Raw genomic sequence first — 27056 nt, 5'->3', positions numbered from 1 at the left:
GGGTTTGAACCACTCAAGTCTTTGAATTAGCACCCAAGTGCTTAACCGTTATACCACCAGGGCTCCTTCTTGGAATGATTAGATGATGAGAACGCGGATCCACTTAACATATCACCTGTCTAGAACATAGCTTTTTTCAGAACATAGTAAACAATGAGGAAGTAAAAATTTAAAAAGACTTACAGCAGGTAAAATAGTGACATTAGCATCCTGTGGGCTAGTATTCCTTTACCTCCACGGAAGAGCTCTCTGGGTGCCCCGCAGAGCTGTGAGAGCCAGGAACCTTTTCCTTAGATACAGTTCTGACGCACTTGGTTATTGAAACTGAAGAGAGATGGAAGCAGAAAGTGACAACAGGGCGGAAGACAGGAAAAGTATCAAAACAAAGGTCCATACAGTCTGGGGTTTGATTAGGTAGGGACAGTGAGCCTTGTGAGTCTTAGGATACCATCTTCTTGTGTAATCACTGCTGTTCAGCCTGGGGCCCTAGTTATCAGGAAAGGACCACATACTATGGGTTAGGAATGTGAAGGTATGTTTTATAAAGCATTCCAAGGAATGGCTGACTTAAAAAGTTTGCCCGCTCAAAGCTGTAAATGACCCTTCAGTTTTCTGAAAAGCATGGTTATTCAGTGACTCATTTCCCAGCTGCACCAGTTAGTTGAAGTTTTGCCACATTTCGCTCTCACTTCTGCATTAATGGAAAACTAGTGAGTATTTTAAAGAGGCTCAGTAGCTCACATAAGGTACCACATGATGCTAGATGTTTTTGGTTTATTATATTTAACTTCGTATTTGTGAAATACAGATGTCCAGCCATAGATGAGGAGAAAGTAGGTTTGACAGAATTAAGGATTGTAAGAGTTGAGCAGGTATGTACTCTCAGAGTGGCTTAAGAGGTATGTGTTTTTTTCTGTTGTTATTTTTAATGCCTGTGTTAGTGTAGTCAACATGGGGTGACTTTCTTTAACACTGTTACCAGAGCGGGGTGGCATCCCCTTGCTCACCACCACCCCCCTCGTCGACAACGGTGTTTTTGGCTGTTATCTTCATTGAAACCCTTACAGAGTTGACAACGAATGTCATGAAGCCTGATTTTCATTGCGCCTAAAGTTCTTGATCGGTTCCTAAGAAATGAGACTGGTTAATTGTTTCCTAGAATTAGTAAGGCTTTTCTGAAAGTATCTCTTTATTTGGCAAGATACTGTTGTAGTAGTTAGCACGCTCTTACCCCATTGTCTATCAAGGAGTCTCCTGAGTTGTCGGTTAGATATTTTGAAAAGTCCAGTTTATATACAAGGGTCAGGTTGTTAATTTTTTAAAATACTAATTGGGAGTTTCTAAGGTAATTGTTACAAGAGACATCTTTTTTTTTTTTTTAATTAACAGGTAGGTGTTCTTTCTAGGAATATAGTGTCCTTTTGATTGGCTTTTGTTTTTTATTTTTGAGCAAAACGGGGAGGTATAGGTGGTCTAGCTAAAGCTAGAAGCTTGAGGAACTTTTTTTTCCTTCCTTCTGGTATGGTTGTTTTCGATATGTTAAAACTTCGGAACCCCTTGACTCCTAATGTAATAAATGTTTATTATTTTTATTTTGTTTAGGAGCCCTGGTGGCGCAGTGGTTAAACATTCAGCTGCTAGCCTGAAGGTTGGTGGTTCAAACTCACCAGGAGAAAGTTGTGGCAGTCTGTTTCTATAAAGTTTTACAGCCTTTGAAACCCCATGGAGCGGTCCTACTCTGTCATATCGGGTTGCTATGGATCGGAATCGACTCGACAGGAATGGTTTTGTTGTTGTTGTTGTTATTTTTACCTTACCTTTTAAAGTTGGTATTTCAGTTTTCAACCATGTATTTGCACTTAAAATATACATACTGAAGCCAAACCTGTTGGCTGTCGAGTCGATTCCAACTCATAGTGATCCTACATGGCAGTGTAGAACTGCCCCATAGGGTTTCCAAGGAGCAGCTGGTGGGTTCGAACTACCCACCTTTTGGTTAGCAGCCAAACACTTACCCACTGCACCACCCGGGCTCCAAAATACAGTTATTATCAATACAAGTAACACTGTACACGAATTGGGAATCAAGCGTAGACCTACTCCTCGATATCATGTATGCCTGGTTTTTCCTATAAGTACACATAGGGCCCCTGGTGAACTGAGAGAAGCTTTACCACACCAGGAACTGAGAGACACTTGTCCACCAGCAGTGGCTGTGACAAGGAAGGTGAGGGGCTAGGGTGGGCTCTTCTGTCCTCCCCTTATAGGGAGGGTCTCCCTTCTCTGCAGCGAGTGCTTCAGGAGGGCTCTGTGACTCCTATAGGCAGATCCGGGGATTTGGTAGGCAGAACAGGGCTCTGAAGACACTGCCCCCCTCTTCTGCTTGTTACCATTGACCTTTGCCCTGAGTTTGGTTTCCTATTAACTTTGTCTGAAAGGAGCTTTTTCCAGAACAGCTTCACTGGTGAAATCTTAGGTTCTGATGTGGTATTCTTTTTCCACAGCCTCCTCCAGAGGCTTTCGTCCTCTTTCTGCGCTTCATCTTTGACCTCACTGTGACGTTTTTCTCCCAGAGCCCGAATCTCTTGAGGCCTAGACCCGTTGTCTAATCCTTCACTTGCTCCCTAGCCAATACCCTTTATTCTTGCCCCTTGCCCTTGTGTGGATTTTGCTCTGTAAAACACCACCCCCAACCAGTCTCGCCTGTGCCTCTCTGTCCTGGCTACTCTGAATTCAGGGTCTCCTCCTGAAGTGGCCTTTGGTAGCCCCAGACGGGTCTGCTTGAGGCAGCCGCTGTCTCCTTGTCCTCTTTGACCTTTTCAGACCTGCCCTTGTTTCTCTTTTGCGTCTCTCTTAGTGGCTTCATCCACATTTGGGCTTCACTTGCCCCTCTGTGCTCCCAGACCTTTCTGCTGAGCTCCGCATCTGCCTGTCCTCTGCCTGTTTAGCCTTTCCAGTTTGCTTGCCCCACTGGCACCTCAGCATCCACAGGTCAAAACAGAACCCCTCATTTTACTGTAAGCTGCTGACCTCTAGAAGCCTGTCTGCTTCGGTTTCTTTTTTTTTTTTTTTTAACATTTCTCCTCAGGGCTGATATTTGCTTTGTCTTCCAGCAGCCTTCCTGTGGAACTGAGGGTCTTATTCTTGAATAACCAGCCTCTAACTTGAGAATGTGCAGTTCTGACTCCTTGGTTTTCGAACCTTTTTAAAGCTGCGGAGCCCTTCGTTCAAATGCAATCTTTCTAGGAAGCCCAATATGTAAAACAAATAAAACCAGAGTTCTTCTGGTGGAAGGGGTGAAGGCTCAGCATCTTGTACTGCTGGCCGGGCCTGCCAGCCTTGCCCGGTTCCTCCTCCGAGGCCAGGTGGGCAACTGGCTCTTGGGATAGCCTTCCTGGTGGATTCCTGGGTTCTGTGCAAGTGGGGCTCCCCAGAGCTGCCTGCGGTGCTGCCTTGAGGGTACTCTGCAGTCTTTGAAAACCACCTTATCTGTTTGCATCCCACTGCTTTCCCATCGATTTGCCTCTGGAGCTTTTTATCTTTTGTGACTAACTGTGACTGATAACCATAAAATTAGTTCCTTTGCCAAGGAAAAGGAAAACCATTTTTGGAAAGTGAAACTAGGTATTAAAAAGAGGCTGTTCCATCAAATGCTGAAACCTTCAAAAGCACCTAAGGGCTCCTCTCAGAATTTCTTTAAGATATTGACTGTATGTATCTTCCTCTTCTTAAGTTGCCTTTCTACAGTATGTACATCCAAGATACGCTTTGTCCAGTCTTACTGTATTTGTTGTGTTCATTTACCAGTATAGCAGGTGTTTTCAACCCATAATATAACTAAAATATATTTGCAGTGAAAAATATAAACCTGGTTCTGTTGCTTGCAAACGATCCCCATCTCCTCCTTTCTCCAGTCCATTCTGCACACTGTAGCCAAATAGATCTTTCTAAACAAACTTGATTTTAGCAAGTAAAAATTCTACTACCAACCGGGTGTTAGGCACACGGAATCCTTGAAGAGCTCATTCTCACTCCACCTGGCCAGCCCATCTCCCTTTTACACATGGCCTTCCACTCCAGGCATGCTGAAACCCTCACTCTTTGGCAAACTCTTTCATATAGGATGCTCTCTCTACCTAGAGTGTCCTTTCAGTAAGGTAAACCCAAAACCAAACCTGATGTCATCGAGTCCCTTCGACTCACAGCGACCCAATAGGATAGAGTAGAACTGCCCCGAAGGGTTTCCAAGGAGCAGCTGGTGGATTTTCACAGCCAATCTCTTGGTTAGCAGCCGAGCTCTTTTCAGTAAGGCAGTGCTCCCAGAATGTCAATCATTCACATACCATTTTCACAGTTTTTGCCATATTTGATGACCACAATTATTCTCTTAATCTTTAAAAAATTGACTTTTTAAAACTTTTTAACTTAAATTTTATAAACTGTTATTACATTAAAAATGAAATACAGCTGATAAGCCTAATCAGTTTATGAAAACACGTTCCTTCAATAAGGCTCTTGACAAAACTCTTTGCACTTAAATTCTTAAAAAAACTATACCTGATACTAGGTGATGTTAAGGAGTTCTTGATTTTTAGCATTTTTTGGCATCCTGGTAGCACAGGAGAGTGCCCTTATTTTTGGGAGATGCAAACTGGAGAGTTTAGGGATGAGGTATTGTGACATCATCAACACTCTCAAACGGTTCTTAAAATATACATATATGTGTGCATATGCATAGAGATAAAGCAAAGTGGGAAAATTTTAGCAATTTTTGAATCTAAGTGGATTAAATCTAAGCTGGAATAATCTAAACTGCACTGAAGGCATTGGTGAAAAACAAAGCCCCTGAAATTGACGGAATACCAATTGAGATGTTTCAACAATTGGATGCAGCGCTGGAAGTGCTCACTTGGCTATGCCAAGAAATTTGGAGGACAGTTACCTGGACAGCCGACTGGAAGAGATCTATATTTATGCCTATTTCCAAGAAAGGTGGTCCAACCAAATTTGGAAATTATTGAACAATATCATTAATATCACGTGCAAGCAAAATTTTGCTGAAGATCATTCAAAAGTGGCTGCAGCAGGATATCAGTGGGGAACTGCCAGAAATTCAAGCCAATTTAAAAGAGGACATGCAACCAGGGATATCATTGCTGATGTCAGATAGATCCTGGCTGAAAGCAGAGGATACCAGAAAGATGTTTATCTGTGTTTTATTGACTACGCAAAGACATTCAACCGTGTGGATCATAACAAGTTATGGATAACGTTGTAAAGAATGGGAATTCCAGAACACTTCATTGTGCTTATGAGGAACCTATATGTAGATCAAGAGGCAGTTGTTCGAACAGAACAAGGGGATCCTGTGTGGGTTAAAGTCAGGAAGGGTGTGCATCAGGGTTGTGTCTTTTAATCATACTTATTCAATCTGTTTGCTAAGCAAATAATTCAAGAAGATTGGAGGAAGACTCATTAACAACCTGTGTTATGCAGATGACACAACCTTACTTGCTGAAAATGAAGAGGACTTGAAGCACTTACTGATAATCAAAGACCACAGCCTTCAGTGTGGATTACACCTCAACATAAAGAAAAACAAAAATCCTCACAACTGGACCAATGAGCAACATCATGATGAACAGAGAAAAGACTGAGTTGTCAAAGATTTCATTTAACTTGGATCCACAATCAACACCCATGGAAGCAGCAGTCAGGAAATCAGAAAACTCATTGCATTGGACAAATCTGCTGCAAAGGACCTCTTCAAAGTGTTGAAGAGCAAAGATGTCACCTTGAAGACTAAGGTGTGCCTGACCCAAGCCATGGTGTTTTCAGTCGCCTCATATGCATGTGAAAGCTGGACAATGAATAAGGAAGACCAAAGAAGAATTGACGCCTTTGAATTCGTGGTGTCAGCCAAGAATATTGAATGTACTGGGGACTGCCAAAAGAGTGAACCACTCTGTCTTGGAAGAAGTACAACCAAAATGCCCCTTAGAAGCAAGGATGGTGACACTACTTCTCACATACTTTGGACATGTTATCAGGAGGGAACAGTCCCAGGAGAAGGGGATCATGCTTGGTAAAGTAGAGGGTCAGTGAAAAAGAGGAACACCCTCAATGAGGCTGCAACAATGGGCACGAGCATAGCAACAATTGTGAGGATGGCACAGGACCAGGCAGTGTCTCGTTCTGTTGTGCATAGGGTCGCTATGAGCCGCAAGTGACTCAGTGGCACCTAACAACAACAGCAAGTGGAGGGTATTTGGGTGTTCATTGTGGAAGAAAGTCTAAGAAGAAAGTCTCCATATGTTTGAAAATTTCAGTAAAACTTAGGGGAAAATAAAAATGGCTGCAAAAAAAAGTTTTAACTGCAATTCACAATGGGTAACTCTATCTCACTCACACATACGCACATGCGCATCTTGAATAGCAGATAGACCCACTTGTTGAAGTGACATTTAGGCTACTATGTTTGCGGTGCTGCACAAAAGCCAAAATACCAGAGTTCTCCTTAGAGCCTTGATACAAGCAATACCCGTGAAGTCGCACTCACAGGGTCTAGATGTTAACTCTTTTTGTCCCCATTCCACGTTAATGATCCTATATAAATACTTTAGAAGGAAGAGACTTTGGGGAGCACCTAAGTTGTCTTTTATCCCACCAGTGGTTTGGGTGTGGCACTTGTAGAAATACCCCACTAAGGCAATCCTTGCTTGTCCTGAAAGACTCAGGTTTTCTGTGAAGTCTTCCTTCCTTGTTTCCCCTGGCCAGCTCACCCACCCTTTGCCCTAGACACCGGGCACTCAAAACATTTTACATTTTTCACCCTTACAAATATTAACAGTTGTAATTATTTGTTGAGTGTTTCTCATGTCTAGCAGACTGTGAGCTCAAGGTCACAGACCCTGTTTTGTTCCTCATCAGTACCTTGTGCACAACCTGGCTTGGAGTAGACACTGGATAAATGATAGCCAAATGAAGGCATAGCAGCAATTTTGCGGCACCGCCATATATAATACCGTTTCTTCTCAAAAATGTATGGTGTTCTAAACAAGAAGTGATTATGCTTAATCAGAATCGATCATGTCACTCCCAGGCTTAGAGCCCACAGTGGCTTTCCGTAGCAATTAGAATAAAATTCAGACTTGATGTCACCTACAGTGCCCTTTCTGATTTGCCCCATGTCCACCTCTAGCGCTTTTCAGCCACCTTTCCTGTACTTGTAAGTGATCTAAGCAAATACTGTTTGTTTTCTGATTTTGAAGATTTTTGTACAGTGTTAGAGTTTAGTTCTGAATGTGCAGTTTTTTGCTTTTCTTAAAATGAGAAGTCAGTATTTGTCAAATTTTTCTGCTTGGGGTATCTATTTTGATTAATATTTTAGGTTGATAAAATTTCTTTCATTATCGTATTAACCTATACCATCACTTTTTCCAAGAAAACTGCATATCTTTAGATCTCTTGCGAATACATTTGCATTAATAAAAATCAAATTGGCGGGCATTTGCTGAAGCCATTGGCTTTACTTTTTATGGTAGTAGTGACAAAGAGGCAATATGCTGTCTGGCTCTGTGTGGGCGTGGGGTGGGGCAGCCCCACTTCCTTTGCACTGGTGTGCCTGATGAGAACCTGTTATTATCTGCAAGTGTGTGAACCTCGGCATCAAATCCAGTGGCCCCACTTCCCGCCACCATTGTTGTCACTGAGGTGGGAGCCCTGATGGCTGTATGTGGATGAGGACCTGGGGTCTCTGACTCTAGGAGGAGGTGTCTACAGAAGTGGGAGAGGGTTGGACAGCCTTAGGCTTTCTCTACCAACTCTCCTCCCACCCACATCCCCCGATCCTGCCATCCTGCCTGGAAATGGAGAAGTTGTGGAAATTATGAAGCGGTGGGAAAAAATCCTCTAGCTTTTTACTGAACTGGTTTTTGGCTGAGGTGAGTTTAGGAAGTTTGAATTATTTGTTGTTAGGTGCTGTCGAGTCAGTTCTGACTCATAGTGACCCAGTGTACAGCAGAATGAAACACTGCCTGGTTCTGTGCCATCCTCATAGTTGTTGCTATGTTTGAGCTCATTGTTGCAGCCAGTGTGTCAATCCATCTTGTTGAGAGTCTTCCGCTTTTTTGCTGACCCTCTACCTTGCCAAGAATGATATCTTTCTCCAGAGACTGTTCCCTCCTGATAACATGTCCAAAATATGTGAGACAAAGTCTTGCCATCTTTGCTTCTAAGGAGCACTCTGGCTGTACTTCTCAGAAGACAGACTTGTTTGTTCTTCTGGCAGTCCATGGTATATTAAGGATTCTTCGCCAACGCAATAATTCAAAGGCATCAATTCTCCGGTCTTCCATACTCATTGTCCAGCTTTCGCATGCATATGAGGCAACTGAAAACACCATGTCTTGAGTCAGGTATGCTTTAGTCCTTAAAGTGACACCTTTGTTTTTCAACACTTTAAAGAGGTCTTTTGCAGCAGATTTGTCCAATGCAATATGTTGTTTGATTTTTTAACTGCTGCTTCCATGGTGGTTGATTGTGGATCCAAGTAAAATAAAATCCTTGACAACTTCAGTCTTCTCTGTTTATCAGGATGTTGCTCATTGGTCTGGTCGTGAGGATTTTTGTTTTCTTTATGTTGAGGTGCAATCCATACTGAAGGCTGTGGTCTCTGACCTTCATCGGTAAGTGCTTCAAGTCCTCTTAGCTTTCAGCAAGCAAGGTTGTGCTGTCTGCATAACGCAGGTTGTTAATGAGTCTTCCTCCAATCCTGATGCCGTGTTCTTTTTCATATAGTCCAGAAATAGTGAAGTAAGAACGTATTTTAGAAATATTCTCATCACGTTTCTAAACCATGTTTTGATGCTTGAAGAACCACCAATCTTCATTTATATCTGGGGACTTTGTTACTTTATTCCAAAAATGAAAAGATTAGGGGAAAATGAAGGGAGTGGGGCTCCCAAATTCGTTCTAGTTCTAGAATTTCTCATTGCTCTCTAGAAAATTTACATATGGTATATTTTATTCCTCTTTATTTTCATTTTGTATGTTTTACTCCTCTTACGAAATTGAGTTAATAAGGTTACACTTTAGCTCTAATTAAAAAAATTTTTTTTAGTTGTGTTTTTGGTGAATGTTTGCACAGCAGTTTAGGTTCCCATTCAACAATTTCTGTATAAATTGTTCAGTGACATTGGTTACATTCTTCACAACATTCTCATTATTTCTGTTCTGGTTGTTCCGTTTCCATTACTCTAGTTTTCCTAGCTTTATCTCTAACTTGATGGATAAAAATGGGATTTACTTTATAGACACTTCCATATTTCTATATTTTTGATATTTCTATAAAACATTAATTTTTATAATTCCGGCGTGTTACACATTTTTTTTCTCTATACTGACTATTGCAGAATGTTAAATTATTTAATTATCTTTGACTAAAGCCATTATATTCTCATCTGGTAGAATTCCCATAGAAATTTCTGTTGATGTGAATTCCAGAAAGATTGAGGGACCAGCTCCTGACTTTTTAAGGCTCAGATACAAATTCAAAATATATTCAGAATTTGACCGCTCAGCATCCTCACTGCCACCACTTGGTCCTCCTGGAGAATTTGGTTTTCACTGGCCAATTTTTTCCAAAGTAGATTACCAGGTCCTTCTTCCTAGTCTCTCTTAATCTGGACGCTCTGCTGAAACCTGTCCACCATGGGTGACCCTGCTGGTATTTGAAATACTAGTGGCATAGCTTCCAGCCTCACAGCAACATGCAAGCCACCACTGTATGACAAACTGACAGATGGGTGGTAGACTTTGACCCTATCATTAAATCTCATTTGGATTGTTGCGGTAGCCTCTTAGAGGGTCCTTCACGTCTGCCCTTTCTCACTACAGTCTGCTCTTAACACAGAGGGATCCTTATAGCAGGTAAATCAGACGATGTCACTCCTTTGCTGAGAATCTGCCATTGAAGGTAAAGCCTTTCCTGTAGCCCACAAGGCTCCCATGGCCTGGCCTCCCTGCTTCTCAGACTTCTGTCCCCTTGCCTGCTCCAGCTACTGACGACTTCTGCTCTCTCCTGAGCCAGAGAGGTCCCTTGCCTAGGGCCTTTTCACATGCTGTTCCTGCTGCCTGACCAGCTCTTCCTGTGCATGTGTACAGGAGCCTTGGTGGTACAGTGGTTAAACCCTTGGCAGCTAACCAAAAGGTTGGTGATTTGACCCACCAGTCGCTCCAAGGGTGAAAGATGCGGCAGTCTGCCTCTGTAAAGGTTACAGCCTTGGAAACCCCACGTGGCAGCTCTACTCTGTCCTAGAGGGTTGCCATGAGTCGGAATCGACTCCACCGTAGTGTTTGTATGCAGGTGTGTGTGACTAGCTCCCTCACTTCCTTGGGGTCTTTTCCTAAAAATCTAAAATTTTAACCCCCTAGTCATTTCATATCCCTGCCCCAGCTTTCTTTCTTTTTCTCCTTAGCACTTATCGTCCAACACATTATGTATTTTATGTATTTCTCTCTCTCCGCTGGAATGTAAGTTCCTGGAGGGCAGGAATTTGTATCTGTGTTGTTTACTGCTATATCCCCACCACCTAGAACAGGGTCTGGCCTATAGTAGGTGCTCAATAAAAATTGGTTTACTGTTGGATGAATGGATATTTCATAGCGTAACCCTCCGTCCTGGCCCATGGATTATATAAATTCTGAATTTGGTGGGCTGTCTTACCAATCAGCGTCTAGTCAGAAAACCACTCCAGGTATTTTGATCAAAGGGGAATTGGTTACAAAAGTAGTGGCTAGAGGAGCAAATGGGGGAAGGTGGTGTTGCCCAGAGCCCATAAATCCTCATTTCTGCTAATGCTGCTGGAGTTCTCTGCCACCAAGCAGGAACCTATGCCCCTGCCAATGCTGTTGCCAGAGCCTAATGGGGGTGCAGCAGACAAGGCACTTTGGAAAATGTATATTTTAGGCCTGGTGATTCCCAGGAGAGTCTTGAAGGGTAAATGTGGGGCTGTTGTTGTTGGGTGCCGTTGAGTCAGTTCTGACTCATAGACACCCTATAAGACAGAGTAGAACTGCTCCATAGGGTTTCCAAGGAGCAGCTGGTGTATTTGAACTGCTGACCTTTTGGTTAGCAGCTGAGCTCTTAACCACTGCGCCACCAGAGCTCCAAATGTGGGGCTAAGTACCAGTATATACTATCCAGCACCAAAGCCATGGGTGACCCCATGTGTATCACAGTAGAACTGTGCTCTGTAGGGTTTTCAATGGCTGTGACCTTACAGAATTAGATCTCCAGGCCATTCTTCTGAGGTGCTGTGGGTGGATTCAAACTGCCAACCTTTTGGTTAGTGGCTGAGCGCTTAACCATTTGTGCTACCCAGCACTGGTGGTATTTATTCCTGTGTGGACATGAACATAGAAAAGTAGGGCAAATTACACTGAGTAGCTTGGGCCATGACACCAAATAATAGCACAGGGTAAGATCTGAGATGATGAATGAAACAGAAGAAATTTAAGAATTAAATCCTGACTTAGCCTAGTCATATCCATATGTTGAACCACAAAACTGAACTCAGCCTCCAGAAATGGAACACGACAGGAAACCTATCTCCACTGTGGCCATGATCTCTCAGTGTGATTAAGTGCCCATTTCCGTGAGTTCAGTAAATCTGTGTTTAGGCCCAATTGTGTCCCAGATTAGATCTGTCACCTAAAGGATTATAGTTGGCCTCTCCTGATCTAATTATGGAGTGGTTACTCAGAGCCCACTGTCATTTACAGGGTCTTAAGACGTGACAGGCTTGTTCTTATGATACCCTGATTACATGTTCCTTCCTTTGCAGCCCAAGTCATCCCTAGTTCCCCTCCCCCATCCCCCAGACTTTTGTTGCTTCTCTTCTCCCTTTCATCTCTCACTTTTGAACAAGGACAACAAAATCTAAATATACTTGCAGATTGCTAGCTATAGTCATGTCCAAGGCTCTTCATGGTTTATGATATGAATCTATCGTTAATAAGCTTATTTTTTCTATAATTTATTTTTGTTGAGAATGTACACAGAACATTTAAGCTTCTTTTTGAGTAGAGATGGTAATATTTTTGTTCTCTCAAGGCAGAGGAGGAAAATAGTGGAAATGATAGGCATAGGTTCCTGTTACTAATTGAACTGTGTCCCCCAAAATGTGTGTCAACTTAGTTAGGCCATGATTCCCAGTGTTGTGTGGCTGTCGTCTGTTTTGTGATCTGACGTAAAAAAGGCTTGGAGGCAGCGTCTGACCTCTTCCAACTCCACAAGGGGGAAGGAGAACCAAGATAACAGCACAAGGCTGACTTCCATGAGGCGGAGCCCAGACAAGCCTCCCGTCTCCGCCATCTCTATTCTCTGACACCAGCTCTCTGCAGGGATAGATAATCCATTGCAGTGGCCACACAGAACTCACAGACCATACTTACAATTATGGGGTTTATTAGGGAAGTAACAGGTACACTTCAGGCTCAAGAACACTCAGGGTATAGTTCTTCCATCAGGATAGCCTCTCCCCAGCTGTGCTTGCAGGCGTGTCTGTCCCTGGCCCTGGTCTCTCCCCAGAGGCACTCAGCTTTCTCTCTCTGTGGGCCAAGAAGCCCCCCGTGCCATCTCCTGCTGCCGGGTCTCTCCTTTCCTGGTAGTCAGCTCCTCTCCCCTGTGCTGGAATTGGCTGTCTTTTAACACAAAACTGACCAATTCCCTTGGTAGGCCACAATTACCCTATCACACAATCACCTGGGTGGGAGTTATAAGCTCATGGCTAAAAAGGCCACACACAAAAGTAGTAATTGCACCACAGATGTAATTTTCCTATGTGTTATAGATCCTAACCTTTATGATGTTAATGAGGCAGGATTAAAAGCAGTTATGTTACTGGAAACCCTGGTGGTGTAGGGGATAAGCGCTACGGCTGCTAACCAAAAGGTCGGTAGTTGGAATCCACCAGGCGCTCCTTGGAAACTCTATGGGGCAGTTCTGTTCTGTCCTATAGGGTCGCTATGAGTCAACATCGACTTGATGGTGATGGTTTTTTTTTTATGTTACTGAGGCAGGATATGATCTATAGGATGAGGTTGTATCTTGAGTCTATCTTTTGTGAGATATAAAAGAGAGAATCCAACAGAGAGGAGAGGGACCTTATTACACCAAGCAAGAAGAGCTAGGAGTGGAGCGTGGCACTGAGAAACTCCTAGACCAGGGGGAGATTGATGACAAGGATCTTTTCCCAGAGCCAACAGAGAGAGAAAGCCTTCTCCAGGAGCTGGCGCCCTGAATTTGGACTTCTGGCCTCCAGACTGTAAGAGAATAAATTTGTTATAGCAATCCACTTGTGGCATTTCTGTTATAGCAGCATTAGATAACTAAATACCCTTGTTCCCCCTGCCATTTCCCTCACTTCCCTAGGTTCAGTTACGATAGGCCCAGGGACTCAGGTTGGGTGTCAGTTTCCTGGATGTGAGTGAGGTCTGTCATGATAGACCAAGAAACCACCTCCTGCACGCACCCCCCCCCAAAAAAGAAAGCTATGCCAATGATTGCATTAAAAAACTTTAGATTTCTACCGTAACTTAACTTTTATGAAATTCAAATCCTTTTTCTGTTCTTAGAAATGGAAGTAATTTATTGTGTTTTTTAAAAATGATTTTCACTGTGCTTTAAGTGAAAGTTTACAAATCAGGTCAGTCTCACACACAAAAACCCATACACACCTTGGTCTACACTCCCAATTACTCTCCCCCTAATAAGACAACCCGCTTTCTCCCTCCACTCTCTTCTTTTCATGTCCTTTCCGCCAGCTTCTAACCCCCTCCACCCTCTCATCTCCCCTCCAGGCAGGAGATGCCAACATAGTCTCAAGTGTCCACCTGATCCAAGAAGCTCACTCCTCACCAGCATCCCTCTCCAACCCACTGTCCAGTCCAATCCATGTCTGAAGAGCTGGCTTCGGGAATGGTTCCTGTCCTGGGCCAACAGAAGGTCTGGGGGCCATGACCACCGGGGTCCCTCCAGTCTCAGTCAGACTGTTAAGTCTGGTCTTATGAGAATTTGGGGTCTGCATCCCACTGCTCTCCAGCTCCCTCAGGGGTTCTCTGTTGTGTTCCCTGTCAGGGCAGTCATGGGTTAATTTATTGTGTTTTTGATGATTGAACAGTTTATGTTCAAGTACCAGCTTATTTCAGTTATCGAGTTAGTTTGGATTTCTGGAATGTTAATTATTTCTATTTAAGGATGATCCTTGTGCTACTCTTAAGCAAATAAAATGGATCTTTCATGTCCTAGTTTGGGTCTGTGTCATCTTACAGTGATGGATTCACTTGTAAGCATGTAATCGATTTCTTAAAATCGTGGTTTGTTGTAGTCCCTTAATTTCCTAATAGATTTAGAAATTATTTTCTTCAACCCAAACAGACTGAAAATAGACTATTATTTTTCTTTTCTCATAAACTAGGGTATTTTTGTGGCAACAAAACAAAAACAAAAAACGAACAATTGCCAGAGCAACTTCGATTCTTCTGTTCTTTGTATTACCAAGTAAAAGAGAGCTTAATTTTCACCAGGGACATTTTATGCTTTCCAGAAGTTCTGGAATACAGTGGAGAATCCTTGAGAGGAGGGACTCAGTGGGTGCTGGCTCTGGCGTATTTGTGTTTAGTCCTCTGTAAGTTCATTCCTAGATTTGAACTGCCACTTTAGAGAGACATATTACCTAATCAGAGCTCCTGGGAAAAGGTTCTGTTTGAATTTATGCAAAGATTATTTTTCCCTCCTGTGGACTTCTGTTCCTTACCCCTCTTTACATGATTTTATTCTGCTCCTGAAGTTGCTCTGTGTTTGTCTCATGGTTATTGGAGACTCCCATAGGAAGGTGCTGGGCTGAAGGTGCCGTGTCCAGAAGGCAGCACTCAGGTGAGAGGGCTGTGCCGCTTCTTGAATCCTGGGACATGCCCCTAGAAGGAGCTGATGTTTTTATGACACTTTCCTCAACTGTTAACTCTTGTAAATTAAATCTGCAAGTGGCAATAGAGTGTACCTGACCCAGTGATACTTGCTGTCTTTCGAGTTCTTGGAGTCATTTATTTAACTTTCTATTATGGGAAATTTCACACATACACAAAACCAGAGATAGTACTATAATGAACCAACCCCCTCTTCCTACTGCTCAGCTTTAACATTTTGCTATTCTAGAGACATTTTGCTCGTGAGTTTTGCCATAAAACACTTGCATTTTATATTATCTCTTCCTCTTGGCATTATATTTTAAGCAAATTTGTTTTCTCCTAATTTACATTGACAGATTTAGACACGCAGTAGTCACTTCCAAGGCTAGTTGTAGAAAAGCATATCTGAATTTGATCTTTCAATAGAAGTGCACTGAGTGTAAAATAAACAGATTGCTGCTATATCTGTACTTGATGAATAGGTTAAGTTATATATAGAATATCACTGTTCAGCTTGGCTGATGGGGAACCTCCACTTGCACTTATAGTGTGGAAAAATCTGGATTATAAAACTCTAGGTAGAAACCTAGGTATAGATTAGAAATGTGTCCTGTTTTTCTCCCCTTTCTTTCTCCCTCTTCTGTCCTTGATTTGTTTGTCCTTTCCCTCGCTCATTTCTACAAATACTAATACAACCCAGACAAGACAGACATTTATACTGCAGGAAGGTAGGGAGAGATAATAAGCCAGTAAGGAAATAAAATTATAATAACTGTGGGAAGTCAAGGCAGGAAATCTGAGTAATATGTTAGAGAATAAGGTAGGGATACGCTCAGCAGGCTGGTTGGGAAAAATCGTTATGTGCTGGTGACTTTTAAACTAAGATGTGAAGTGCAGAAAGCAGACATTGAAGAATACTCTGGGCAGAGGAGATAGCACTTGCAAAGGTCCTGAGGTGGGAAAGAGTGTGGTGAATTAGGAACCAATAGAGGGTGTATGACTAGAAAGAAGATGGAGTGGTTAAGTAGGGCCAGATCATTCAGGGCCTTGCAAGTCCTGTAAGGCACTTGGAATTTGTTATTTAGGAAGCTATTGAAAGACTTGAAGTAGGATTGTGCCATGATCTGCTTTGCCTTTTAAAAAGATTCCTGTCTGCTGTGTGGAGCATGGACTTGCAAGTGTGCAAGGGACAGACGGTTTGGAGGGCCCTGCAATATTGAGGTGGCTTGAACTAGGCTGATGGCAGTGAAAGTGGTTGATTTCAAGATATATGATGGCAGTAGACTCAGTAGGACTTGCTGATGGATTGCACGTACAGGGCAAGGGTGAGGGAGTTATGACTATGGTTTCTAAGTTTTTGGCTTGAATTGGGTTTGGAAGCAAAATTAGAATTCAGTTTTGGTTGCCTATGCAGCATTAATACGGAGATTCCAAGTGAGCAGTTGGACATACGAACCTGGAGCTCAAGGAGTGAGTCTTCGTAAATTGAGTTTGCAGTGACATAACCTAGAAAGAGAATGTCGTGTATGCATGGCAAGGAAGGAAGAGGACTCAGCACCAAGCCTTGAGGAATTTCAACATTTAGAGTTTGGTAATGCTGGAGGAGCCAGCCAAGGAAACTTAGAAGAATTGGCTAAACAGGAAAAGGGAAAGCCAGGAGAGTAGTGTCACAGTGGCTGAGAGAAGAAAATGCTCTAGGAGATGGGCATTTTACTGTGTAGAATGCTGTGTGTAATGAGGGGCCTAGGAAGACAAGAGAGGAAGCCATTGGACTTGGTGGTAGAAAAATCACTGGTGACCTAGATAAGAGTACTGTCAGTGAGTTCGTGGAGATTGAAGCCAGACTGGAGAGGAAGTGAGGAAATGGCCTATGTAGACAAGCTCCGGAGACATCCTACTGTGAAGGGGAAACAGAAAAGAAGCATTTGGAGGGCATGAGGGGCGTCTAGACAGATTTTCTTTTATTTTCGAGATGGCAGCATTAGAGCATATTTGTATCTTGCTCTGAGGGGAATAATCCAGGAGAGAGGGATGTAGGGAGAGAAAGTTCCATGCTCTTGAGTAAGTACATGAAAGGGGTGGGATCTAGAGCCTGAGGGAAGGGGTTTTCCTTTGTCTGGCGATGGGAATAGAAAAATTATGGAAGTTCTTGGTACTCTCACATTGGTTTTCACAGTTAACTTATGAAATAACTTAAAATTAACTTTTTCCTTACCTAATTCCTACTATTTTTTAGTATGCATAGATACGCAGTTTGTATTAAATGAAGAAGCAGAAGTTTATTACGGCTGACCGTACACTGAAAAACATCTTTCAAAGGTGAGATGAAAAAGAGTTTAGAAATAGCATGAGATGTGTATAGTTTAGAAATAGCGTGAGATGTATATAGATGCTTACAAGAAGTCATGTTCATCTGTTAAGGTGACTACTTTTGAAATACTGCTAACACTTCTTGAAAAGTGAAGGTATAAATTGCAAAAAAAGGAAGAAGTGTGGGGATGCTTTATTCACGAGGTTCTCCCAGTGTGAATGCTGGTATTTCCCCACATTGCTATTTGAATTCAGCCTTGCTGCTGCATGACAGCATAACACGTTGCTGAGCTGTCAATGTATTTGAGGGAGTTTTTCTTCAATAAGTAGAAGACTGAGTCATGTAGAATACATATGGAAGGCCACTTATGATCAGGTTAGAATATAAATCCCAAGAACTAGAAGGCTAAGGACCATAGACTCGGGGGACCTCTAGGGCCATTGGTGTGACATAGTTCAAAAAGACAGTGTTCTACATCCTACGTCGGTGAGTAGCATCTGGGGTCTTAGAAGCTTGTGAGCAGCCATCTAAGATACAACTATTGGTCTCTTTCCATCAGGAACAAAGGAGAGTGAAGAAAACCAAAGACTCAAGGGAGCAATTAGTCCAAGGATTAATGGACCACAGCCTCCTCCACTAGTCTGAGACCAGAAGAACTAGATGGTGCCTGGCTACCACTGCCAACTGCTTTGACCAGGATCACAATAGAAGGTCCCAGTTAGAATGTGAAAAAAATGTAGAACAAAACTTAAATTCATTAAAAAAAAAAAAAAAAGATCAGACTTACTGGTCTGATAGAGATTGGAGGAATCCCTGAGACTACATCCCTTAGATACCCCTCTAACTTGGAATTGAAGCCATTCCCAGAGATAACCTTTCACCCAAATAATAGACAGACCTATAAAATAAATAGTAACACTTGAGAGGAATGTGCTGCTTAGGACAGTCATCCATATGAGACCAAAAGGGGAGCATCTGCCGAAAAGTGAAGATGAGAAGGCAGGAAGGGGCAGGAAAACCTAATAAATGGAAACAAGGAACTCAAGGTGGTAATGGGGAGAGTGCTGACACATTGCAGGGATTGCAACCAATGTCACAGAACAATTTGAATATAAAATTATTGATTGGGAAACTGATTTGCTCTGCAAACCTAAACTTAAAGCACAATGAAGTGTTTTAAAAAATTTATATGCATGTATATATATGTGTGTATGTATAGGGGTGTGTGTGTGTGTATATATATATATCTGACCAAACTCGTTGCCATCGAGTCAATTCTGACTCACAGCGACCCTGTAGGACAGAGTAGAACTGCCCCATAGGGTTTCCAAGGAGTGGCTGATGGATTCGAACTGCTGATCTTTTGGTTAGCAGCCAAATGCTTAACCACTGTGCCACCAGGGCTCTCTCTCTATATATGTAAAAGCACTAAGAGACTAGGGACTTTGTTTTATTCGGTACTTCATCCCCAGAGCCTGAAACAGTGCCTGGCAGGTAGTAGACATTCAATAAGTGTCTGTTGAATGAATGAATAAGTGGAGGTATGAAAATAAGTGTCGCTATATTAGTGGACCTGGAGAATAAAGTGACTCCGGCATCCTCAAACTGCACGTTTCCTCTTCCATCCAGTGATCGGATTCTTTCTTAAAACAGTGTAGTATAGTAGAAAGAACACGGGCATTTGATTAGACAGACATGGATCTTTATCTTCTACCAGTTTGGACTTGTTTCTTAGCCTTGGTTTGTTTATCTGTGAGATGGGAATAGTAATAATACACTTTGCAGAATTATTGTATATTTGTATAATATAGGGGAGGTGGGGCCAAGATGGCAGTGTAGTCAGACACTTCTTGTGGTTCTTTTTACAACGAAGACCCGAAAAAACAAGTGAATCAATTATATTTGACAGTCTAGGAGCCCTGAACATCAAAGGCAAAGTTGAGGAATCGGACCGAGCGGCAGGGGGAGGGAGAGACAGTTCAGAAGCAGCGAAGAGCTGCCAGACCTGACCCAGTAGGAACTGGCACTCAGTAGGCTGGATCTGCTGGCGGGAGTGCAGTGAGGCAAGCAGTGATATTCGGGATGAGTTTTCCACATGGGGAGAGGCCGAGCAGCGGAGAGTCTACTCATGCCTCCAGAATCAGTGAAAAGTGGTGCTTGTTCAGGAAAAGATAAGTACGGGTGTCTAACCTACTGCGTGGACTAAAAAACACCTCTTTCGGAAGAACCTCTCTCCCACTTACCTGCCCTCTTCCCACTCTGCACTAGGTCCGAACCAGCTTCAGAGATTGCTGTGCCCCCTAGGCAGGAAGTAGGACGCATCACCTCACCTGAGCCATTCTCCCAGCCTTGGAGAGGGAACAAATTAACAAACAGGAAAAAATAATCTGCTGGCTCCCCTAAGGTGGAAACTCAGGGTAAAACACCTCCTTTGCCTAGGACAGGCATAACGGTCCATGGACTCAGAATGCTTTTCACCCCGGCGTAGAGCTTGTGTGGGCCCATTTCAGCAGCATAGGCCCTCATTAGCACAGCACATTAGGGTATATACCTGAAGTCTAACTTCAACTGTTTCAGCTGTACAGTGGAGAGACAGGTTTGTGACATTTGACACCACTCTGCCTGTTAAGCAGGGTCTTCACCTATCCACATCAGGGGCCTGAGGACTGGTGGCTCCATCCATGCCACCTAGCCACCCGTGACGGGTCCAAGAATAAGTGGTGCCTCCCAGTCATTACAGCCAACAGCATTGGGTGCCCATAGTCCGGCTGCAAAACTCACCCACCTACGTGCTCTAGGGAACAGCGCACGCTTTTCTCACAGACACTCGGGGCAGTTAGTTGTCAGCCCCCTGCCCTGCTCAGTGTGTGACCCCCTACTGCAGCCAGATACCTGTGCCTACATCAGTCACCCCCGCTTGTCTAGGGCTGTAGGTGAGAGCCTGCACCACACACTTGGTGACCGACTACATGGACACCTGAGCTGAATCCATACAAGAAATGGAAACAGACTCCTGGGCTCACATACCTAGTTACAGTTCCAACCACCTGGTGACAGTATGTTAAAACTTCTAAGGTGCCAATAATCAGACTAGCTCACATGAGCAGCCTACTTGGACATATCAAAACAAAACAAGAAACTAGGCAGAGTAAGCAAACGTTAAATAAACACAATAACTTATTGATGGCTTGGAGACAATAACAAAAAAAACCGAACCCACTGTTGTCGAGTCGATTCCGACTCATAGCGACCCTACCCGATAAAGAGTTTCCAAGGAGCGCCTGGTGGATTCGAACTGCTGACCTCTTGGTTAGCAGCCGTAGCACTTAACCACTACACCACTAGGGTTTCTTTGGAGACAATAGTCAGTATCAAATCACATAAAGAGCTAGACCATGATGGCTTTAGCAGGCTCCCAAAACAAAGAATCAAAGAATCTTTCGGATGGAAGTTTCCTGTTCTACTTGAGCTTCAGAGTCCAGGTACTGGATTCAGATCTACTTCCCCAAAGCAGTTTTCCATATGGGAAAATGGAATCGGACCTTTCTCTCATATCAGGTGTATTAACTGAATGTGAAAAGCAAAACTTGTAGCAGATAATATAAGAGAAGATCTTTGTGACCTCAGCATAGGGGAGAATGAAATAAACAAGATGTGAAAAGCACTAATTATAAAGAAAACTGATAAATACGACTGCGTTAATATTAAAACTCTCCTCAAGAGACACTGTAAAGAGAATTTTAAAAATGAGCCACAGCATAGAAGAATATATTTTAATCGTATGTAACTGCGACGGTATATAAAGAGCTTGTTCAGATCACTAAGTAAAAAAGACAGCCCCATAGAAAAATGGATAGAAGACTTGAACAGGTACTTGCCCAAAGAAGAAATCCAATTGTCAATAAATAAAAAAAGGTGCTCAGTCTCGCCTTAAATCAGGGAAATGCAAATTAAAACACAGTGAGATGATGTTGCACACTGGCCAAATTGATAAAGAATTAAAAAGCCCGACTGTAAGGAATGAGTCCGTGGAGCTAGTGGAGCTCTGGCTCACAGTTGGTGGGATGTGAATTGGTGCAACCACTTTGGGAAAGTTGGACATCATCGTCTTTACAGGTTGGATCTACGCTCATCCTGACCTCAGCCCTATGAGCAGACTTGTGCAAGGCCGAGCTCGTGCCTCTGGCTTCAGGTGGTCCCTAAAGATAGGAGCTGCGACCATCGAGGCTCAACTGTACGCATCTGGAGGCCCACCGTCTGGTAGTGCCCTGAACTTTGCTCCGGCTTAGGAGCGGGCGCCTAAAGTGGTAATGGTTTTTATTTTTTGTCCTTCCTTAATGACTGTGTTCAGGAAGTTAGAAAGCCCCATGGAACCATATTTTCTTTGACTGCTGAAAGTAGGATACTAGAAAGATAGTATTCTAAATCAAAGGAAAACAAGTGTATTGCTTTTGGTGAGATATGTTTTCCCCACTGTGTACCATGCCATCTTAGGTAGAAAAATGAAAACAAAATTGTGAGCTTTATTTTCTTCTTAATTTTTTAATACTTTTATTGAGATTTTATTTACATACTGTAAAGTTCACCTATTTACAGAGTATACAGTTCAGTGGTTTTTGGGTGTATTTACAGAGTTAAGCAACCATCGCCATAATCTAATTTTAGAACATTGTCTTACTCTAAAAGGAAACCTTGTACCCCTTAGGAGTCATCCCTGTCCTTCCTCCCTATTTTCTCTGTAGATTTGACTGTCCTGGACATTTCATATAAATGGAATTGTATAATGTATGACCTTTTGTGTTTGTCTTCTTCACTGAGCATAGCGTTTTCAAGGTTCATCCATGTTGTAGCATGTGTCAGTACTTCATTCCTTTTTATTTCTGAATAATGCTCCATAGTATGGCTGTATCACATTTGATTTATCCATTCATCACTTGATAGGTATTTGGGTTGTTGCCACTTTTCGGCTGTTAGAGATAATGCTGGTATGAACATTTGTGTGTAAGTTTTTCTGTGGACATGTGTTTTTATTTCTCTTGGGAGTGGAACTGCTGGCTCTTATGGTAAGACTATGTTCAACATTTTGAGGAGCTGCCAAACTGTTTTCCACAGTGGCTGCACCATTTTACATTCCCCAGCAATGCCTGAGTGTTCCATTCTCTCTAAATCTTCGCTAACACTTGTTATTCTCTCTCTCTCCCTATAAATTATAGTCATTCTGGTGGGTGCGAAGTGGTGGCTCTGTGTCTTAGTTTCTTAGTGCTGCTGTAACAGGAGTACCACGGATGGGTGGCTTTAACAAACAGAAATGTGTTTTCCCACAGTTTAGGAGGCTAGAAGTCTGAATTCAGGGTGCTGGCTCTAGGGGAAGGCTCTCTCTGACCACTCCGGGGGCAGATCCTTGTCTCAGCTTCTCTAGCGTTCTTCTCAGCGTTACTTGATGATTTTGTGAAATGAAAATAAAGATTTTGTGATGTGGAAATAAAGAATATTATAAAATAGTTGTGCCATTTGTAAGGTAGACTAGATGTATTATTGTTCCCCAGAGCTCTTTACAAAGGAAGACCTGCTACAGGTAAAAGCTCTCAGATGTATTTCTTATTTACTATCAGCTGATTCTTTGGGTGGTGGTTCTAAAAACTTTCTAAGGAGTGGTCTGTCTTCTTGACTGAATTGAGGCTTTGGAACATGCAGTAAGAGGAAATGCTAAAAGGTGAGGAAATCCATTTAGGAAAAAGCCTATGTGTAAAGATTTTGTTTTTGAAAGGCAGCGTGGTGTGGTAGCAAAAGAACTTAGATTCTGGGTTTGGCTGTCACTAGTCATGTGAACTTGGGCAAGTTAAGTAATTCGTTAAGCCTCCATTTCCTGACCTTTAAAATGGGGGATACGTCCAAGGGTTGTGGGAAGGGTGAGGTGTGATGTCACGTAATGTCGGGCACCATGAGCACTCAGGTGTCAGCTTGCTTCCTCCACTGCAAGACAGTTTTTAAAGAAAAGGATCCTCTATAATAAGCCATGTTCCTTCTGGAAGTAATTACAGCTGCTAATTAACTGGTTATTATCTAATAATAACAAAAATATGAGAACATTTTATCAAAAGAAAAAATGAGTAATATACTAATATACCTATTGATGATAATTTCCTAGAATGTGAAAAAGTTGATGTGATTTAAAATTAATATTCTTAGGAGTTACACAGTTTTCATCAATTCTGGGCTCTTCTGCTATTTCAAGATATATAGTAGTAATTAAGAAATTCCTCACAGTGTAACGGAACGAGGCTTCTTGTCCTGTCCTATTAGCCGATCGAAACAAGACGGATGCCACACCACCAGTTGCAAGGGAACAAAGTGGAAATTTATTTTCTGCGTAGACAGGGAGCAACGTGGGGTCTAGTGACCATAAGGCCACCGTGCTCCCTGTCTGAGGGGGTTGGGGATCTTTTTATTTCCAGTGGCATCTGGGGGTTGGGTTTGGTGCCCAGAACTCTCTGACCTTAGCCCTCCCATGCCCGTATTTGGAAGTCAGGATGTTGAATCATGTCGGTGATGTTCAGGTCCAAGGACAGATTGAGGACACAGCTCTTCAGGTCCTGCGCATGCTCCAGAATCTTGGTTCACGCATGCGTGGGGTTCTGGCGCCAAATTCAAAGTGCAGTTAGGGCCACAGTGTGGTCGGGCCAAACCACAGTTAGAAGCTGTGGCTTGGCGGGCTGCGAGGGGGGACCATGGCGGAGCGGGGGATGTCTCGGCAGAGGCTTCAACAGGAGAAGGTTTTTTAAAAGTCAAGATCATATCCTAAAACAAAATGCAAACTTTTTTGCAACAGTAATTTGGAAGAATGTTTCTGATAAAAGGCAGAAAGAAATGATCATAAATGTTGTATTTTTTTTTATCCTTTTGCATAAAAATCACTATTATGTCCTTCACTGAGAAAACTGTTCTTTTTTGTATAACGGAAGATGGTATTAGGTCATCCCTGTAACAAGTGAGGTTTGCATCTTTATTTAAAGAAGCTGGTTAATGACTTAATAAGTACAGTAAGTGTCTATTGCATTTTGAACGAATTGAAGAATCCGTAGGAAATCTGTTGTCCAGAGTTCTTTTGTCTGGTGCCATAGTTCTTACAAGGGGTTCAGTACTATAAAATTCTGAAATAGCAGTGGGTAGGAAAGGGAATTTAGCAGAAAGCTTGCCGCTGGCCAACTTTGAGCAACTCAGCCATACCTACTACTGAGAGATGAACCCAAGATGTTACATTCTGCCCACCGTAGGTTTATCTGTTACTTATGGTCCCCTGTGTAGTAGAGTTTCTTCTTTAGGTAAAAGGATTGAAGAATGAGTACCTTTGTCATTTAGAGTACAGACAAATGCGTAAGTTGTAACTTACCAAGTTTCATGAATGGGCTGGCCGGTCTCCATTTAAGGCTCATCACTGGAAGCAGATGGAGAAATAGTTTTCCAGTGAAGCAGTGGAATTTTTGCCAATGTTACAGTCAAATGCTGTAGCACTTCAATCCCAAAAGCAGGTTTCTAGATGACTGTGAGTGGTCTTTTGGATATTTAGTTTGTAAAAACAAGGCTTATGATTTGGGGAAGGTAAGTGTGAGATATCAGTTATTTTTTATAGCATAAAAATGTGTTTGTATTTTTGTGTTAGTCTCTTTAGCACTCAGGTTTTTAAAAAACTTTATTGTGTTTTAGGTGGAAGTTTATAGCACAAAGTAGTTTTTCGTTAAAAAATTTTATACACAGATTGTTCTGTGACATTAGTTGCAGTCCCTGCAATGTGTCAGCACTCTCCCCCTTTCCCTTCCTATCCTGGGTTCTCAGTGTTCATTCATCCAGTTTTCCTGTCCCTTGATGCCTTCGTGTCTTTGTTTTTGGGCAAGTGTTGCCCATTTGGTCTTACATACTGCATTGAATTAAGAAGCACATTCTTCATGTATGTTAGTGTTTTATAGTCCTGTCTAATCTTTGGCTGAAAGATAGACTTCAATAGTGGCTTCAGATCTGAGTTAGCAGGGTGTCTGGGGGCTATAGTCTTGAGGGTTTCTCCAGTCACTGTCAGACCAGTAAGCCTGGTCTTTTTCTGTGCATATGAATTTTGTTCTACATTTTTCTTTCGCTCTGCCCAGGACCCTCTATTGTGATCCCTGTCAGAGCAGTTGGTGGTGGTAACCGGGCACCATCTTGTTCTTCTGGGCTCAGGCTGGTGGAGGCTGTGGTAGTTGTGGTCCATTAGTCCTTGGACTAATATTTTTCCTTGTGTCTTTGGTTTTCTTCATTCCCATTTGCTCTGAACATGCTGGGACCGATAGATGTATCTTAGATGACTGCTTGCAAGCTTTTAGGACCTCAGATGCTACTCACCAAAGCAGGGTGTAGAGCGTTTTCTTTATGAACTACGTTAATGCCAATTGACCTAGATGTTCCCTGAGACCATGGTCCCAAGACCTCAGGCCCCATAACTTAGTCCCTCAAGGTGTTTGGATGTGTCTAGGAAGCTTCTATGACTTTGCCTTGGTCAGGTTGTGCTGACTTGCCCTGTATTGTGTGTGGTCTTTCCCTTTGCTGAAGTTTACGCTTGTCTACCGTCTAGTTAATGATTTCCCCCCACCCCTCCCTTCCCTCATAACCATCAAAGATTGTTTTTTTCTGTGTGTAAATCTTTTCTTGAGTTTTTATAATAGTGGTCTGGTACAATATTTGTCCTTTTGTGATTGACTTATTTCATTTGGCATAATACCATCCAGATTCATCCATGTTGTGAAATATTTTGTGGATTCATCATTGTTCTTTATCATTGTGTAGTATTCATTGTGTACGTGTACCACAGTTTATTTATCCATTCATCTGTTGGTGGGCACTTAGGTCGTTTCCATCTTTTTGCTATTTTGAATAATGTTACACTGAACATGAGTGTTCACATGTCTATTTGTGTGACAGCTCTTATTTCTCTAGGATATATTCCTGGGGGTGGGATTGCTGGATCATGTGGTATTTCTACTTATAGCTTTTTAAGGAGGCATCATATAGTTTTCAGTAGCGGTTGTACCATTTCCCATTCCTACCAGCAGTGCGTAAGAGTTCCGGTTTCCTGGCAGCCTCTCCAACATTTGTTATTTTCTGTTTTTTTTTTTTTTGATTAGTGCTAGTAATGTTGGGGTGAGACGGTATCTCATTGTAGTTTTGATTTGCATTTCTCTAATGGCTAATGATCACAAGCATTCTCTCATTTGTCTGATAGCTGCCTGAATGTCTTCTTTGGTGAAGTGTCTGTTATATGCTTTGTCCATTTTTTAATTGGGTTATTTGTCTTTTTGTTATTGAGGTGTTGGAGTATTCCATAGATTTTAGGGATTAGACCCTTGTAGGGTATGTTGTAACCAAAAGTTTTTCCCAGCCTATAGGTTCTCTTTTTATTTAACACTCAGTTTTGAAAGATGTTAATTTTTTCCAGTAAAGCTAGTAGAATATAACCCAATTGGTATATGTTAATTTGTTAGATTTATAGCTGAACTCTGTTTTTTGGCCATAGATTGAGAAACTGCAAAAACTAAGGAATGTCTGTGGTTTTCCTTTAATTCTAGCACCTTAAGTAATACGATGTGTAGGCCCTAACCTTTAACTTTCAGTTTGTTGGTCAGAGTGTTTTTCTAATTAATAAAAGAAAGGATCGTGAGAACTGCGTGACATTGCTGCCTTTTTTAGCTGCCATAGAGTCTCGTCCACGTGCTGTCCAACTATCTAAATACATGCTTCTCGTTCATTT

General features: G+C 42.3%; 1 protein-coding gene across 4 annotated transcripts in view; it reads left to right on the top strand.

Annotated features, from left to right (window-relative positions):
* SFMBT1 (Scm like with four mbt domains 1) overlaps positions 1-27056 on the top strand; it is a 142049-nt gene that overhangs the window by 6143 nt on the left and 108850 nt on the right. Inside the window, exon 1 of one of the 4 annotated variants that reach the window (XM_049861835.1) lies at positions 910-7943. The exons of the other annotated variants lie outside the window; for them this stretch is intronic. The gene's annotated coding sequence lies outside the window, so the exon portion shown is untranslated. Of the gene's footprint in view, positions 1-909; positions 7944-27056 lie in introns of those variants that run through there. 4 annotated transcript variants of the gene reach the window in all.

The sequence above is a fragment of the Elephas maximus genome, chromosome 20 (genome assembly GCF_024166365.1).
Source record: "Elephas maximus indicus isolate mEleMax1 chromosome 20, mEleMax1 primary haplotype, whole genome shotgun sequence".
NCBI lineage: Eukaryota > Metazoa > Chordata > Mammalia > Proboscidea > Elephantidae > Elephas > Elephas maximus.
Note: the sequence above shows the minus strand (reverse complement) of the source record. Positions and strands in the feature narration are given on the sequence as shown.